Source organism: Monodelphis domestica, chromosome 3 (assembly GCF_027887165.1).
Source record: "Monodelphis domestica isolate mMonDom1 chromosome 3, mMonDom1.pri, whole genome shotgun sequence".
Taxonomy (NCBI): domain Eukaryota; kingdom Metazoa; phylum Chordata; class Mammalia; order Didelphimorphia; family Didelphidae; genus Monodelphis; species Monodelphis domestica.
This window is the reverse complement of record NC_077229.1, coordinates 511,339,793-511,358,282: the sequence shown is the minus strand read 5'-3', so window position 1 is coordinate 511,358,282 and position 18,490 is coordinate 511,339,793. Positions and strand designations below refer to the sequence as shown.

Sequence of the window (18,490 nt, the reverse complement as noted above, 5' to 3'; positions counted from 1 at the left end):
AGTCTGGACTTTCTGCAGGACTTGTCATCTTTTGGTATCACTGCAATTGGAATGCAGTGTTTTCTTTGTAGCCTGACATTCTCCCAAAAGAACTGGGCCCAGAACAAATAGTCCCAGTTAGGATTCTGAGAGGTGGTAACCTGAGTCAGAAAAAACTTGATCTGTCATTAAGTTCAGGACCTGTCTATCATTATAGCTCTGCAAATGAATTCAGAACTAGCTAGAGTTGACCCTTATACTTATGCCTGGAACTTAGTAGGATACCCAATAGGGACAGAAATTCTTGAAACAGCAAGTGAAGACAGTGTGCTGGTGATTCTTTTTTAAAATTTGTTTTTAATTTTCCCTATTACATGCAATAATTTGCAACACACTTTCCCCAAAATTATAAGATCCAAATCATTTCTGTCTGTCCCTTCCCTCTCCTAACTTGGAGATGGTAAGCAATGTGATCTGAACCCCACATGTATTATCCTGCAAAACCCACTTCCATATTGATCATTGTTGTAAGAGCACACTCATCCAAAGCCAAAACTGTAACATAAAACCATAAATACACTGAAGTGAAAGATAGTATGCTTTGATCGGTATCCATCCAACTCGAATAGTTCTTTCTCTGGAGGTGGATAGTATTCCCTGTCCTAAGTCCTTCAGAATTATCCCAGATCATTGTTTGCTGAAAGTAGGCAAGTTTTCACAGTTGATCATCATTCAATATTGCTGTTACTAAGTCCCACATTCTCCCAGTTCTGCTTATTTCACTCTGCATCAGGTCATGTAGATTTTTCCAGTCTTTTCTGAAACCATTCTGCTTATTATTTCTTATAGCACAATAGTATTCCATCACTAACATATACCACAATTTGTTTGGCTATTCCCCAACTGATGGACATTCTCTCAATTTCCAGTTTTTATGTGGTGGCTTTTTAAAGGTATAAACATGAGGGAGACAGATTCCAGAGGATGATAGTATCTACCACTGAGATTGTATGACCAACTGGAGAATGAGGACCGGATTCTTTTCTAAAATTATCATGTTAATAAAAGCATGGACTTTATAGAATTAATATGGAGCTTTATAGTTTTCTTGGAAAACTGGGAAAACCAGGCTTTTACTAAAGAGAGAACTATGAATATTGAATTAACTTAAGGTCAACAGATGAAGGGTAATATTGGATCCAACTTCTGGTGCTAGTCAAGACTCCTCTCCTCACTCCCAGATAAAGCTGAGAAGTCAATTCAGGACAAACTGAAGAATATGGGAAGAATTTTTGGGTCCAAATAGGGAACATTTTTTTAGGCAGGTGTTGTTCTATATCTAAAAATAAGATTAGGAGGTAGGTTTTTTTTTTTTTTTTTAGGTAAGAGAATCCTAATAGCTATGTTGATCTGAATCTCCTTCTACCTAGGATCCCAGAGGCTGATGAAACACTATTAACCCAGAGAGACTTGGGCATGGCTACAAGAATGAGATGACAGAGTGAACCAATAGAGAAAGATCAAAACAGATCTACCTACATTTCCCTTGAAGATCATGGATATTTTCTTTTTAAAGTTTTAAATATCTCTTACAATTCTGTAGGCAGCTAGGTAGCTCAGTGGAATTCTGAGCCTGAAGTCAAGAAGATTTGAATTCAAATTATTCTCAGACATTTATTAGTTGTGTGAACAAGTCACTTAACCCTATTTAATTCAGTTTCCACATTTGTAAAATGAGTTGGAGAAGAAAATGGCAAACCACTCCAGTATCTTTGCAAGAAAACTCCAAATCATGTCATGAAGAGTCAGACATGGCTGAAAATGACTAAACAAAGACATTCATAGAGTATCTTGGAATTTTCAAGTTGGAAAAAACCTCAGAGATCACTTGGTTCATCCCCCTGATTTTATAGAAGGGGACTTGCAAAAGTCACTCAGCTGGTAGGACAAGACTCAAACTTGGGACTTCTGACTTGTGACAAGGAAATCACTTTAAAAGACTGATATATATTAATTTAAGGTCGCTAAGGAATTCAGCTATGTAATTCCTAAATGAAAACTCAAGTCAGCTGTCAGCCTTTTATAGAGTTTAATTACAAACAGGAGGAAGAAAAGGTATTAGAGATAGAGAAAGAGAGGGAGAGAGAAAGGGGAGAGAAGGGAATAGGGCTTAAATACCCCCTCTGTTTAGGCTGGGCCAAAAGGCCCAAGCCTTTAGATAGCTGGGGCAAAGAAAGGAGATCAGTCCCTATTACTCACGTGACCAAAATGGAGAAACAGTCTCCGGGACCTCCACCTCCAGCTTCCTTCAGAGCCAGCTTCTCAGAGCACCTCTCCAACCACTCAGAGCCAAAACTCTCCAACCAATCCCCTTCAGTCCTCAGACCCCTCTATCTTTAAGGAAACCATCCAAGTTCCCTCCCCTCAGTTCTCACATCTACCAATCACTGTCCATGTCTTCCCTGTGCCAATGGTGGCTCTAGCTTAACCCAGGACCACCCAGAGGTCTATGGCTTTGCACATGTCTGTTGGAGGTCATATTCTCAAATAATTAAATCTTGATCTTTTGCTACAGCCCTTCCTAAATCCTGTTACCCTGAGTAGGGTAGAGATTGGAATAATTAAATTTTGATCTATGCTGCAGCCCTTCCTAAATCCTGTTAGGACTGAGTGGGGTGGAAATTGTATTTTCCAAGACCTGATTCTGTCATTCCAAGTATCTCTATTGTATCAATTCTAAAATCAATCATGACTCAAAGAAATTCCTGTTCTGTGCTTAAGCATAGGTCAAAGTCCTTTCCATTGTTCAGCAAAAGGTTTCTGTCCTAAAGTAATCTTAAGAAGGGAGGAGGAGGAACCTCCCATGCCAATGGGGTTCACATTCCAATAGCCAAGACCCACTATCAATATCAAGTATGAAATTTCCCAATGGTGAAATTTCCAACATTTATAAGTCTAAGAAATTTTAAGGTTTACAGACTTCAGTTCAATAATCTTTCCATTAGGTCATATTTCCATTCTTGGAGGGAAGGAGAGGAGGGAAGGTGGTACAAAGAAGTTTAGGGAACAGAGTACTAGGCTGGAACCTGTTCAGAAATGAGAGCTGGCTGTGTCAGTCTTGCCTTTGGTTGTTACATCCTTCCTTATCTTGTGGGAATAATAATTATTATAATAATGAAAATAGCTACATTTATATAGACCTTATGTGCTAGACACTGAATGAAGCACTTTACAAGTATCACTTCATTTGATCTTCACAACAAACCTGGGAGGTAGTTGGTATTATTATCCTTATTTTATATAGATAAGGAAACTGAGGCAAATAGAGGTTAAGTGATTGTCAGGGGCACAAATAGTAAGTGTCTGAGACTGGATTTAAACTCAGGTTTTCCTTGCTCCAAACCCAGAATTCTATTCACTGCAACCTACCAAAAAAGAAATTATGGAATTCTGAAAAAGTATAAATCTTTATGTAAGTACAGAGTATAAGTATAAATTAGTATAAATATGAAAAATATAAATAAATTATAAAAATATAACTGTGAAGGTACATTGTACTCAGTGGAAAAGATGGCTTTATAAATTTGAGATATTCTCATTGTCTGTAGAAGCATATTTCCCTTAACTTCTTCACTTCATATATATTAATATTTCAGTTAGTAGGATATCTCAAGTCTGTGTAGTCTTATACAGTTGAATTAATCTCATTTATGGGATTAAATGCTCAAAATGCCATATATGGAATGAAAATAATGATGTTAACACAATATTAATATTATTCAATACTAACAAACCTAAGAAAACCCCCTTGATTGGGTAAATTGTTTGCTCTGCGTGGTCTCACTTCTCTCTCCTGTAAAATTAAGGCTTGGATTTGATGTATATGTATTGTATGGCTAAATGGAGTGAAGGACAGTTACAAAATGGAGTTGGTTTGGTGTGGGAAATCAAGAAAACCAAGTAGAATCGATCTCATAAACACTGACTCAATCTTGTGCTGCCATGCGTATTCTCCATATTGTTTTTTTTTTTCTTCTGCAAATTGTCCATGGGAAAGTAGATGGTATAATCCAATGCAAAAGGATGTAATGTATCAATGCCTTTCAATTCTGGGAAAAGAAAGACCCCCAAACCTATTTGTCTTCATTCCAACTCAACCAAAACTCACTCTCCCCCTCTCCCAATTTGGAAAGTCCCTAATCTTTTCTCCAATTAGAAATCAGATTACCTAATTTTGTATCCTGGTTAATTATTTTCTTATAATTAATTGGTTTTATTTGATTAATTGTTTTCAATGCATAAACATTTGTCTCACTCTGCAATCAGTCTTTGGACTAACTGGGAGTCCACTGACTTTTTATTATGCCCATTTTACTAATAAATCATATTGCTTGGATTATTTCCCCAGGTATTATTAATCAACTTCCATAGGTACCTTCCATGGATGAACATGAAGACAAAGTGTTGCCATCATGGAATGACCACAAGTGAGTAATGAGAGGCACAAGTCAAGAGTCAAAATGACACTTCCTCAATATGTTGCTAACTTGGGCATTGTCAACCAGCGTTGAATTGGCCCCATTCGTTAATTAAGAATTCAACAAATAGATGAAGAGGAGCAAGTTATCTTCATCTTGAGGACTTCTAGAATCATTGTTGTCTGTCCAACAGTCATCTCTTTAGACCCTAGGGAAACCCTGCAAAAAAAAAGAAAACCCAAAGATTTTAGTATATTGTTTTATCTTGCCTCTGGAAGGCTAGGAATTTTCATTTTGCTATAAAGGAAAGACAACTTAATGAGGGTAAGCAACTTTCCTAAAGGCACACAGCAGGAGTGTGGACACAGATCAGAGATCCAAGTTTTTGTTTTTGTTTGGTTCTGTAAAGTATTGGGTCAACATCTTTTGTCAGTGCAATAGAATTAGGAATTTTGAATCCGTTGGAAGAAAATATCAGATCAAAAATTCAAATTAGCTTTAATTTTTTATTAGCTTGGGGAGTGTTCTACCCTTCCTTGTGCCATAGCACAAATGTATGTCTGTGGGTGGCAGTGACACTGGGAGAAAATAGAATCTATTTGATTCTATGAATGTTATTTAAATTTTATTTAAGATGGTCATTTATTTTCTGAATTATTTCTTTTGAGATGTAGGCAGTTTTAGCCTCTGGGACTCTGAGTGTGGATTAAAGTTTCATGCCTAATCTATCTCTAAAATAACCCTCCTGCCTCTGCTTATTTTTAATTCTTATTTATAAATGCCTGTTCTGAGGAGAGAGCTGGGTTAGTTAAGACATTGGGTAGGTGTTTAAACCCAAATGGATGCCTGCTAGATAGCCTTTGGACAAGGGATGAAGGCTTAGAGAGTGAGGGAAACTACAAGGATCAGTCCTATGTGCAGATTCACCATGATCTACTTATTTTCCCTCAAAAAAGCCAATAGTAAGGCAAAAGTTGCCGAAAACACAATTCCTTAGTGCCATAGCATCTTTTATCTGAGGAAATCAACGCATTTTATGAACTCTTGATTAACTTGCAATCTTCACTTACATTGTATCAAAGAATAATACTATTTTACAAATAGATAAACTAAGATTTAAAGCTTTTAAAATATGAATTCATATGAATTCATAAGGGGAAACTATGTAAAAACCCAGGCTTAATATTCTCTCAATTTAAGCTCTTCAGTTAGAGTGGAAGGGAGGGAAGATAACTTAAAGAGATGAAAGAGGCTCTTGTTATTTCATGAACAACATTGACTATATAATAGTTAAGGGACGATAGAAACTCAAAATGAAAAATCTTTTTCTTTAGCACCATCATCAACACATTATCATCATCATCATCATTATCATCAATCCTCATCTTCAGGCTAGCACCTACAATAAATATTAGTCTCATGTTCTGGACTGGGAATACAAAGTAATGAAGAGCATAGACTGATTGAGGAGACAGGGCATAAACATCTTTGTTTTTCTCCCTTCCTTTCTTCCTTCCTTCCTTCCTTTCTTCCTTCCTTCCTTCCTTCCTTCCTTCCTTCCTTCCTTCCTTCCTTCCTTCCTTCCTTCCTTCCTTCCTTCCTTCCTTCCTTCCTTCCTTCCTTCCTTCCTTCCTTCCTTCCTTCCTTCCTTCCTTCCTTCCTTCCTTCCTTCCTTCCTTCTTTCCTTCCTTCCTTCCTTCCTTCCTTCTTTACTTCCTTCCTTCCTTCCTTCCTTCCTTCCTTCCTTCCTTCCTTCCTTCTTTCCTTCCTTCTTTCCTTCCTTCCTTCCTTCCTTCCTTCTTTCCTTCCTTCCTTCCTTCTTTCCTTCCTTCCTTCCTTCCTTCCTTCCTTCCTTCCTTCCTTCCTTCCTTCCTTCCTTCCTTCCTTCTTTCCTTCCTTCCTTCCTTCCTTCTTTCCTTCCTTCCTTTCTTCCTTCCTTCCTTCCTTCCTTCCTTCCTTCCTTCCTTCCTTCCTTCCTTCCTTCCTTCCTTCCTTCCTTCCTTCCTTCCTTCCTTCCTTCCTTCCTTCCTTCCTTCCTTCCTTCCTTCCTTCCTTCCTTCCTTCCTTCCTTCCTTCCTTCCTTCCTTCCTTCCTTCCTTCCTTCCTTCCTTCCTTCCTTCCTTCCTTCCTCCTTTCTTCTTTCTCTCTCTCCCTCTTTCTTTCTTTCTTTCTTTCTTTCTTTCTTTCTTTCTTTCTTTCTTTCTTTCTTTCTTTCTTTCTTTCCTTTACTCCCTTTCTTTACTCCTCCTTTTTTTTGGTATTCATTCAGTTCAGTTATGCCCATCTCTTTCTGATACCATTTGGGTCAGAGATACTAGATTTGCTATTTGAACTCTAGAAGATGAATCTTCCTGGTTCCAGGCCTAGCACTTTATTCAATGTGCCACCTAGCTACCCCCTTTTCTCCTTAGTGCCTACCACAATACTTTTCACCTGGTAGGCTTTGGTTAATAACCAGCTGTAGAATTGAACTGTTATATCATCCCATTTCATGTTTCCTCTTTTAAAGGGCAAATATCCCTAAGAAGGTTATAAGTGACTTAATATACTATATATATTTAGTGGCTTAACATGCTATATTATTAGCCTGGCATACTATTCCTAACATATTAGTGCCAATTATTTTATCAGATCATTTTTTTGGAGGACAAAATTGGATCATCACAGGAGCCTTGGGATCTGGTAGTTGACATGGACCCTAAAAGGAAGGAGAAGGTAGGAAAAGGAAAATTGAGTTAGGGAAAGGGTTCAAAGACAAATTTCTCCATTTCTCCTGAGAGGGACTTTTGGGGTTGCCCAACTAAGTCTCACCTATGGCTCCAAGAAGCTATAGCATGGGCACTGATCACATTCTAGTAAAACCATCTTGGCAGATGGGTTAAACCAGATTGAGGGTAACCAAGAGGCTTAAAACTCATAAGTGAATTGGGGGAGGTATCTATCCCAAGCATGTGAAGACCTTGGCATAATGGATGGATAAGAACAATTTGTTCCAACACCCAAGAAGATGGCTGAAGGAGGTCCTGTGGAACACTTTGAGCTTGATCAGACAGTGACAAGGTCATGGTCATTCATTGCACTCTATCTTGCCATTGGAATGTGTTGACTCTACAAAAGAGAGTGAAGCAATTCTGCCTCATTTTAATCCAATTCGTGCACGAGTTAAGATATCACCTCATGATGTCACTGGTCCTCTTTGAAAATGAAGGATGAACAACAATAACTCATCTGCTCACTTTGGGATTTCTCTGAATTCTCCACCATGTTTCAGGGTTGGGAAACCTCATCATCCTGCAAAATCAAATCTTCCTGAAAAGTCCCATGTCATCACTGTCCTTTGCCTCTCTGATTGTAGGGTAGAACCATAAACTCCAAGACTTTCATTTAAGAAGACGGCTCAGGACAGCTATTTCCTTATTTCCTATCTGGTTGCACTACTTTGGGATTTCTCTGACTTATCCCAGCACTGGATATCTGTCCCCATCCCTTTCAGCTACCTTTGTGAATTTTCTTCTTTACTATATATATTGTAAGCTCATTGAAGGAGGCGGCTATTTTTCTTTTTTGTATTTTTATCCCCAGGGCTGCAATGTCTAGTATATACTACGTACCTAATAAATGTTTTCTGATGAACTATTTACTGTCTGTGTCACTTTAGTAATGTTGATCTAGTTCATTTTGTGTATTTGAATTTTTGTAGGGTTTTGTAAAAATGGAGATTTGAACCCCAGACTGCTGGGGATCGAACAGATTGAAAATCTGGGGATTTTACAGTTTAGACCTACATTAAATGGGCTAGAATAACCCTGAAGTCGGGACTGACTTTAAAAAAAATCAATCAATTAATCAATTAAAAAGCATTTAGAAAATGCCTGCTAGCGGCCAAAGCCTATTCGAGGCCAAGGTGTCGTAAAGGTGAAGGCAAAATAGTCCTTGCTCTCCTAGAATTTACATTCTATCAGGGGTAACAACATCAAAATATATTAGTGATAACAGTAGTTTGCATTCCAGTTTCTAGCTGTAAGGCTTTACAAAGTGCTTTACATCTATTATCTCTGCTAATTCTTTTTTTCCCCACAGCCCAGTGAGGGATTTGTTATTTTTATCCTCATTTTACAGATTGGTACACCGAAGGCAAATTGGATAAGTGACTTGTGCAGTCACCAGCAAATAAATGTCAGAAGGCATCTGCAAGGTCCCACGTGCAACCCCCTCTCTACCATGCCACTTAGCTAGCCTGCAGAATAAGTGTGAAGTGATTAAAGGGTATATGTGGGGCGTAGACTGGGGGAAAGCACTAGTATCTGGGGGACTTGGGGAAACATTCAGGGAGTGGATGGGTCTTAAGATGAGGGAGAGCACTAGCAGGGCATGACACACTGTTGATAGGGTTCCTGCTATTTATGGGCTATTTATGATTAAATAAATTATACATATATATATAGTGTTAAAAGATAAAACATGTTGATGTTATATAAGATTGTACCTATATTTTGTACATTCCTGAGTTTCTAAACCTTTTCTGTCATCTGCTTGCCTTTGAGTGATGTCTGTTATTTCCACAAAACTCCCCCCAAATTCCCATTAATTTTTTATGCTTACCTGTAACATCAAAACTGCAATAGAGAAAGTTGTGACGTGGAAAAGATATCTGTCCACACACATATACATGTACATACATATATATGTATACATGCACACTAAAGGCTTCAATAATCTGGCCTCATCACTTACCAGCTGTGTAACCCTAGCCAAGTCACTTAACCTGCTTGCCTCAGTTTCCTCATCTGTAAAATTAATATAAAAATAGAACCTAACTCCCAGGGTTTTGGTGAAAATCAAGTAAAGTCATAGCTGTAAAGCACTCAGCAAAATATCTGGCACCTAGTTAAATGCTAAATAAATGTTAGCTATTATTATAATTAAATATATATTTATATATATATATATTTATTATATATAGCTATTATTATAATTAAATATATATAAAATATATATATATATATTTATATTATTATAATTATTGAATAAGCAAAGAAGAGAATAATAGCTTTCCTACAGCAATATGAATTTAAGGGACAAATGGGTGAGACAGACCACAAATGCTCTGAATTTAGAGAGGGGGATATCTGTGAGTTGGAGTGAATAGGAAAGATTTAGTGGAGTGGCAGAGTAGTCACAGGATCATAGAGCTAGATGGGACCATCACCTTCACCCCCCAAATTAAAGAGACAAGAAAACTGAGCTGCAGAGCAGGTTGGTGACTTATCAAAGACCATACAGCCATTAAGTGTTTGATATGAGATTCGAACCCAGGTCCTCCTATCTCCATCACTTTAAACCTCTGTGTTTTGCTGCCATCCACTGGGTCATTTTCTTCCATAGAAAATTGAAATAGATAAGAAGAGTTGCAATAGAGTCATTAATAGAAATGACCTTTTGACTGGAAATGACAAAGTCTTTCTACGTCTAAGCTGGAAACTGGTTCCCAAAGCTGAGTTACTCTATCTGGTTGGGTTATGATGTACTCTACGCTAATGAGTCATATTCCATCATTTCAGAGCACTGGATCCAATGAAGGAGTTGTTGCAATCAAGTTCCTTAAAGGACTTGTTTATTGATGAGTCCTTTGTGTTTACCTTTGGTATAAAAATAATTTCTCAATGATTATTTATTTCTAATCCCAATGTAATATGCACATACAGCTAATGTGGATAGGGTCATTGCTAGTGTTTGACTCTCCATCTTTTTTGTTTGTGAAATTTCCTGCAGCTTTTGTAATGATGCCAGAATTTCCTACAGTCCTTTAGGGGTCAGTCCATCGGCAACCAGTCTCATGACAGAGGAAATGTCTCATGTGTCCAAGTAAAGGGGAAACTGGATTCCTAACTAAGCCACACAAGGAAGGGAAATAATGACAGCGGACCATTCTTTCCATTATCTTTGGGGCTGGCTATGGGTCTGAGTCTTTTTCCTTAGGCAGGATTGCCAGCTCCTTCAATAGAGAAACTTGGTTGTCTTCAGTTGTTCCTAAGATATCTTTATGGCCCTCAGAGTTTCAAGGAAGGCCATATAGAAGACATTATTTCAACTGTAAGTGCACTCATTTATGGTGGGGTCAGCACGGTCCTCTTTGTCCGACCGTTAAATCAATTGTAACTAAGCAGAATTATTATAAAGCAATGACTAACCAGAGCTAGCCTTTGTACCTCAGCGCTTCATCTAGTGTATCCTCAGGCAGAAGGAGAAAGAGGCAGTGCCATGAAGGATTTCCATAGTTGCTAGGTTGAGGTTGCTACATGGTGAGAGCCCATCTCTACTACATCTCCTCTTGCCAACTGAGATTCTGTGATAGGAGTTTTAATCACTTTTATGAAATATTCCCTAGGGGAAGGAGTTGGGGTTTGGTAGGAATGGTCAATGGTATTATTTTCCTTTGTCAGGTGCTTCATCTCCTTTGGGGATAGCTCTTCTAATAGAAAATCCAAGACTCTAGTTTCATTAAATACAAATGAAATTATCCTTGACATAGTTGGATGGGCAGAAAAATCCCTGGGATTTGCAGTTCTTCCATGTTTGGAAAGAGAGGAAACTGACAAGATCAGAACTGGTTAGTGTGGGTGGTGATGGTGGTGATGGTGGTGGTGGTGGTGTGTGTGTTTATGTGTGTGTGTTCACACACAAAGTTTTTTGAGATCCTAGAAGAGAATAAGGAGAGAAGAAGGGAACTGCTGGTAGTTGTACAGGAGCAGCCACTGATGTCTGCCACATCTGCAATTCCTTTCTTTGGACCATGAAAGATGACTTCTAAATGGACAAACTGGGTAGTATTTGACTGTGGGTTTTGTCATAGGTGCTTGCTCCTGTAGTTGGAAAGCCAAGAGAAACAAACAAGAGAGGAATGAAGGGGTAGGTCCTCTTCTACCTCAGACTTACTTGATTTAATTGTGTTTAAAAATTATTTTGTTAAAATACATTTGCCAGATTTAATATTATGTCCCACAAGTACTTATGGCTTTTATTGCTTGGTGTCCCTTTGTGGGATGAAGGCACAATGGAAGCCTCATAGGAGAGAGGGATCTTTTCCAGTGCAGGGTTGAAACCTCAACACTCCAGCCCATTGCTAGAGAGTTTTGCTCATAAACACAAGCCATTTCATAACCAACCTTTTAAGTGCATCACTATGAATGTGAGGCATATTTTATAAATCTGCCTCAGAGACACAAGCCAGGCTTACACAAGTGTAACCCATTTTCCACTCAATGCTGGATTCACATGGATTAGGGTTTAATGTGGTGGTATTCTGAACGATTATTACTTACCTCATCTGATTTAAGCCCCAACATATTTTCTGGGGAACTTCTAAAGGTCATTTAAATTTGTTTTTTACGTTATTAACAGACTAGGGGAGAATCATATGTGAAATGATAAAATATTTAACCAGGACATAATTTCAAAGTAAGAAAATAGAAATACATACCTCAGCAGTCATTCCTAAATTAATATATAACCTCATTCCAGATTCCTTCCTTTATATTTTGTTAAAGCACTTCTTTTTTTCTTCAAATATATACCTATGAAATGGGGAAAACACTTTCTCTTTCTCTCTAGAAATGGAATGAATGAACAGAACATTATTGATGTTGATGCTATAAAATGGTGTTTGCTGATATTATCCTGTTATGGTTCATTTTTGTTTATTCTCAACTTCCTCCTTCCCTTGCTCCTTGAGATCTCAGGAACATGTGTGATTTCTGGGTTTCTGGACCCCATTTGCAATCTCGATTGCTTTTTTCTCTCAGATTCCACAAACCACATCCTTTTTTTTCTAGAGTCCTCCCATCTTTTTATGATACAATCATCCAGCACCATAGGCATATTGTGTAATGGGAAATGAAGTCCCAGGAAATCCTTCCATTGAGCAGCTGCTCTGTGGGGCCCAGGAATTTTGGGAAATGCAGTCTTCCTCACCACAGTCATGGCTACCACATAAAATTATGTAATATGTATAGTTTCCATTAAGAGAAAAAGAGTGCTGATAAGATACTCTGAACAGTCATTGGGTACTTTGCCTCGAGTTGGAATCATAGCTATTTCATCTCATTCTGAAGAGAATAAATGCCATTTAAAAATCTCCTAGGGATGGAGATTCCACAGCCTACCTTCATGCTTCCTTTTGGTATCAGACAATCTTTTTCTCTTCCATCTTAGAATCAATACTATGTATTGGTTCCAAGGCAGAAGAGAAGTAAAGGCCAGCAATAGGGATTAAGTGACTTGCCCAGGGTCACACAGAAACCCAGGACCTTCTCTCTCTAGACCTTGAGCCACCTAACTTTCCATCTTTTAAAAGAAAGATTTTAGATAAGTCTTCTTTCAGGCTCAGGTACAGTCAACCAACTGTGACAGAGACTGGCACTAAAGAAAAAATGCTAGGCTGAAGAGTATGTGAAATTGATCAGCTCAATAAGGGAGGGGCCAGAGGAGAGGAGAAGACTCTGACTAGTAGAGGAGTTGGTCTCTCAGTCTTGAGAAGCCAAAGGGAGAGGGTGAAAAAAAGACTTTCTCCTGAGGGTTACCTACTTTTCCTGCTGGTGACTGGAAATCTTTCCCCGCAACATTTCCCAATTGAAGGGCTTTTCTGAAGAGAAACCTGAGCAGACTTTACCTCAGCTCCTGTTGCCCAGGGGTGAGTCAATATGACTTTCTCTCAGGGGGCTCAGGCTGCCAAGGCCTAAGTTTCCCTCAACTCTAGGAGGGAGGAAAAGGGTTTAGATAGAGATAGGGACCACCTTTCCCCACTTACCTTTTCCCATTCTTCCCTGCCCATTATTCCTTTTGTATTATCTGATTGAGTTGACATTAAAAGTTATCTGTTCCCCAAGCTGAGTATGAGTGAACAGATCAAGGGGAGACCCTTTGGTTTTGAGTAGTGGAGGGGGGGACAAGAGGGACAAGATCAAATTGGGGAGAGCAGCTTTAGCTAAGGAGGGAAGGCAGAAGGGGGAAAATTTTCAAATCCCTTTTCCTTTCTTTGAGCCAACCCTAAACATCAGCTGTCTCCCCTGTACCCTGCTTTTGAGAGGGGGGTCTCCTCTATTTCTCCCTCTCAATACTGAAAGGCTGAACCCATTTGTTACAGCTTAATCCTCCCCCCACCCTCTTATAATACACAACCCAGAAAGGAAGTCTTGAGAACCCAGGGCACTTGGGACTTGAGCCCAAGGGGAATTTGAGATTTGGAACTGGGACCATGCTTTATGAACTTAATACTCTTTTTTCCCCCATTGAATGAGGAGAGGAGGTGTATGGGAGTAGAGATTATGTTTTCCACTAGTCTTGGAGTAAATTTGTGTATTTGTGACTTTATCATATGAAGTTAATATTTTTGTGTAGCAGCTAATCTGATTTTGGTGGTTAAATGTGTGTGAATTTAATATGTTATATCTCTTTATTCCTTTTGAAAACCCATTTTGGTTGGTATCAGTCCCACTCTTTGACTGGGTGCACATTGTGATGCCCTGGCTCTCCTAAAAGGCTGGTGCCTAGGCTTGACTCCTGGTATGTGGAAAATTGGGCTCTGACCCGGACTGAAGTCAAGTCTATTCAACCAGAAAGACCCAGAAGGAGCTACATCAATAGCTTTATAAGAGTAAGGAAGGAGGAAGCGAGGATATCTTTTTGGGCCTTCAGCTCCTGGTGCTTGGGCTGGAGATTCTTGCTGGCTAGCAAATGGAGAAAAGAGTGGTAAACTCAGATTATCTAGGCATGGCCAGGTGATAGTGATTTCCTCTTTCTAACTTATACTAACAAACAATTATAAACTAATATGCAGCCTTGAGAGAATCTTATTCATTACAAATGGAACTGGTAGGCAGGAGATACTCCTGTATAATTGAAAAGAAATTTCAGTGGGGTCTGGAGCTAATGGCAGAAAGTTTAGACATCTCCAATCCCCTTAAGGGTACTGGAGAAACTCTGGTGAGAGGAGGCTAAAATGGTCTTCAGGCAATGGGAGTCAGAGCCAGAATAGCCTATATTATGCATCTAATAAATTCTCTGTCTGTGTCTCTCTGTTTCTCTTTCTGTCTCTTTCTTCTTCTTTCTCTCTCTCTCCTTCCCTCACTCCTCCCATGCATACTCTTTTATTTGTTATCCATCTATAGCTCTCATATATCATTGTTATCTCTCTCTCTGTCCATCCATCCATCCATCCATCCATCCATCCATCCATCCATCCATCCATCTATCATCTATCTATCTATCTATCTATCTATCTATCTATCTATCTATCTATCTGTCTGTCTGTCTGTCTGTCTGTCTGTCTGTCTAATTTGTGTTCTGGGCTCATGAAAGCAAATTTTCTGTGTGAGCATAAAGTCTTTCGAAATTGGCTAACACTTCAATTTAGGGCTTGATTTATTATGTTGTTGATTATCTAGACATAAGAAAATGATGGGAAAAATGTTAAGAATGCAGATTAAATTTAAATATATGTTGTATGTATATCCCCCTTCCCCCCCCATGCAGCCAGTAGTTAAACATTTACCAACATAACTCTGAATCTCTTTATCTCTCTATGGTTCTCTCTGTCTCTCTCTCTCTCTGTGCCTGTCTCTGTCTTTCTCTCTAAAAATGAATACAAAGAAGTCCAAGAGGTTCCCAAAGACACTGTACTTTAGTATTTACTGAGAATAATAGCTTCCAGTGATGAATTTTAATAATCAAGAAATGATTAAAGAGATTAAACTGGGAGAGAGCCCACAAGGTAGCTAATGAGGAGAATGTCAAGGAGAAAGGAAGGAGAAAGGACAGCCTGGAGGCAATAACTTTTGATTCATCTTATATGTTAGGAACTTCAATAGATTCATTTTAGTGAGGTAGCATGGGTTAGTGGCAAGAGTGCTAAACTTGGAGTCAGAAGGTTGTTGTGTTGTCATTTCAGTTCTGTCTGATTCCATGATTCTATTTGGGGTTTTCTTGGCAAAGATACTGGAGTGGTTTGCTGTTTCCTTCTCTAGCTCATTTTACAGATGGGGAAACCGAGGCAAATAGGATTAAGTGGGTTGTTCAGGGACATACAGCAAGGAAGTGTCTGCAACCAGATTTGAGTTCAGTTCTTCCTCATTCCAGGTCTAGCCTTCTGTCCATGGAGCCATCTTGCTGCCTTGGGATCGGGGTTTAAATCCTGCTGCTAACATTTATTAGCTTTCTGACTCTGGGCAGGTAACAGCATTCTGAGCTTCAATTTCCTTATTTGTAAAAAATGAGGATAATAATAGCAGCTACTTCACTGGGTTGTAGTGAGATTCAGACTTAAGTATGGGAGACAATACACGTAAAGCTTTGCGAGTAGCAATTGGTTATGTTGTCATCTCTATTGTCTTCTGAAATGTCCAATTGAATTTCTTTTTCAATTTCCTTTCCAGAAAGTTGGTTCAGTCAGATGATTCGGCTTCTGTGACAGAGACCTAAAATCCACAGGAGTAGCCTACATTTGTAAAACCAGGGACCTTGTTTTTGTTTTTGTTTTTCTTTGTTAAAACCCACTAGTATCATTCAACAACCGAAGGTCCTCATTTCTATATGTGAATCTGAGAAATGGATGCAATTCTTTAAATTGTACATTTACAGGAATATCATAGCTAAACATGGAGTTCCAATTTGAGGCTTCATAGTGAGCTCTCTACCCTCTGGGACCTCCCGTGCCTGTCATTCCTATTATCTCACAGCTAATATTTTCACTTATTCTGAATAAGTGAATCACTGCACTAGAACCCAATAACTTGTCATTTGCTTAATAATAATAATAACTAATATAATAATATAATAACTGCCTCTCCCCAATTGCTCTTCAATACACAATACTGACTCTAAGACAGAAAGTAAAGGTTAAAAATAAAGAATTATATGGAGAAAGGGAGAACTGTGAAGGCAAAACTGTGAAATCTTAGGCTCACCTTACTAGCCCAGATTGCTAGGTTGAGTACAGTGATATGTTGAAAAATAGGGCTGAAAAATAAATGAGGGGAGAAGCATTTATTAAGCATTGTACTAAGTTCTAGGAATACAAATAGAAAAAAAATGAGATGGTATCTGCTTTCAGTTAGCTCATACATAATTGGGAGAAGCCTCACATAAAATAACTAGCAGCTGAAGGATAGATGGAGACTCAGAAATCCTGAATTGAGTGGTTGTGTAGATGCCCAGGCCCAAAGGTCCTTAGATTACCCAGGTAAGTTAGTGGATGGTGCTGGGGGACTGGAGGGCATAGAGCTGGAGAATATGGTTGAGTCCTGCTGATTTTCCATCGGATAAGAAGTCACAGAGTTGTTGAATCCCATCTCATCTAAGCCTTGTGAACAGTTAAGCAGCTTGAGCTAAGGGCAGGAAAGGTAGTAAGGTACCCCTGCGATGGTGGGTCTTCTTCCTACCCCGCCATACCAGATTATGGAGAATTCCAGCACGAGATAGTCTGTCATGCAAGAATTGTAAGAAAAGGGATTGTGTGGGATTTGGGATTGCTGTAATTTATTTGTAGAGCGTATAATGGCTGTTGAGCTTTTTTTTTTCCTTTTAACATGTAACAAAACTTTCTTATGATGGATTAGGACCAGTGTGATTACTGGGAAGAGTTGGCACCAGGTTGTTTATTGGTTTTCAGTCATTTTTAACTTGTTCCACCCAAATCTTTATGACTCCATATTGGGTTTTCTTGGCAAAGACACTAGAACAGTTTGTCATTTCCTTCTATAGCTCATTAAAAAAAACAAACAACCAAAAAAAAAAACCAAACCCTTACCTTCCATCTTAGTATCAATACTACATATTGGTACCAGGATAAAAGAGCAGTAAGGGTGAGGTAATGGGGTTAAGTGACTTGCCCAAGATCACAGAGGTAGGATGTGTCTGATGTCAGATTTGAATTTAGGACCTTTCATCTCTAGTCCTAGCTCTCTATTCAATTAATCATCTTGTTGGCCCCTTCCAGCTCTTTTTTTACAGATGAGGAAAAAGAGACAGACTTAAGTGACTTGCCCAGACTCCCATAGTTACTAAATATTTGAAGCTAGATTTTAAATCAAGAAAACGAATCTTTCTGATTCTAGGTCCCGCACTTTATCTAACTGAGCCACTTAGCTGCCCTACCAGGTTGTTTAGGGTAAAGGATATTGAAGAAGTTTCTGGGTGGAAGACTTCCTAAAGTAGCCTGCACCCTTTGTTCCATCTCTGCCACAAGGAAGGGAGACATCTATGAAACCTATTGACAAATTTAAGGGAGATCAAGGACAAACTTTTTAATGCTCTTTGAGTAAAAGAGGGGAAACCTGTTTGTACCTCCTTTTTTAAAATCTCTAGCACCTACCTTCATTGGCCTGTCACTAGGCTTTATACGTTGCTAATTGAAAACATTCTCTTAATAAATTTTGAGAAGTTGGCAATCAATTTTTGAAGTGGAAAAGCTTTCCATATTTACAAGTTGAACCGCTGAGTACACAATTCATTTGGAAAATGTGCCTACAGGAAGGCTGCCATTTTAAAGCAAGAGTAGACCTTTCAAAGATCAAAACTAGTCATTGTCCTTAAGGATAATTCTAGCAGATGAATAACATGGAAATAGATTTTGAACAATGGTACATGTATAACCCAGTGGAATAGATTGTCAGCTTTGGGAGAAGGGAGGGAAGCGGGGTGGGAAAAATCATGAATCATGTAACCATGGAAAATATTCTAAATTAAAAAAAGGATAATTCTAGCTGTCATAGGGGACTGTCAGCTGAAGATCACATCAGGAAAGTCAGAAGGCAAGGATAATTCTACATACAAGAGTAAACATGGCAGATTGTTTCAGATTCTTGGCTAAACTTGGACCCTTTTCATTTTCCCAGATTCTGAAATTTTGACCTGAAATTAGGCCTTTTCTCTTTGCTGCTCCTTGACCTCTGTTGGTAATAATAGGCCATTTTTATATAGCACTTTAAGATTTGGTCAGTCTTTTCTTATTTGATCCTTACAACAGTCTCGTGCTATTA

At 38.7% G+C, this 18,490-nt stretch overlaps 1 long non-coding RNA gene across 3 annotated transcripts in view; it reads right to left on the bottom strand.

The window, feature by feature from the left end:
- Positions 1 to 4,301: 4,301 nt before the first annotated feature.
- LOC103096465 (uncharacterized) overlaps positions 4,302 to 18,490 on the bottom strand; it is a 38,665-nt gene continuing 24,476 nt past the window's right edge. For 2 of the 3 annotated variants that reach the window (XR_008917948.1, XR_008917947.1), the window contains 2 exons: positions 11,938 to 12,031; positions 4,302 to 4,676 (listed from right to left, as the gene is read on the bottom strand). This is a non-coding gene — a long non-coding RNA (uncharacterized LOC103096465). The remainder of the gene's footprint in view (positions 4,677 to 11,937; positions 12,032 to 18,490) is intronic. The other variant, XR_463758.3, reaches the window with a different exon arrangement.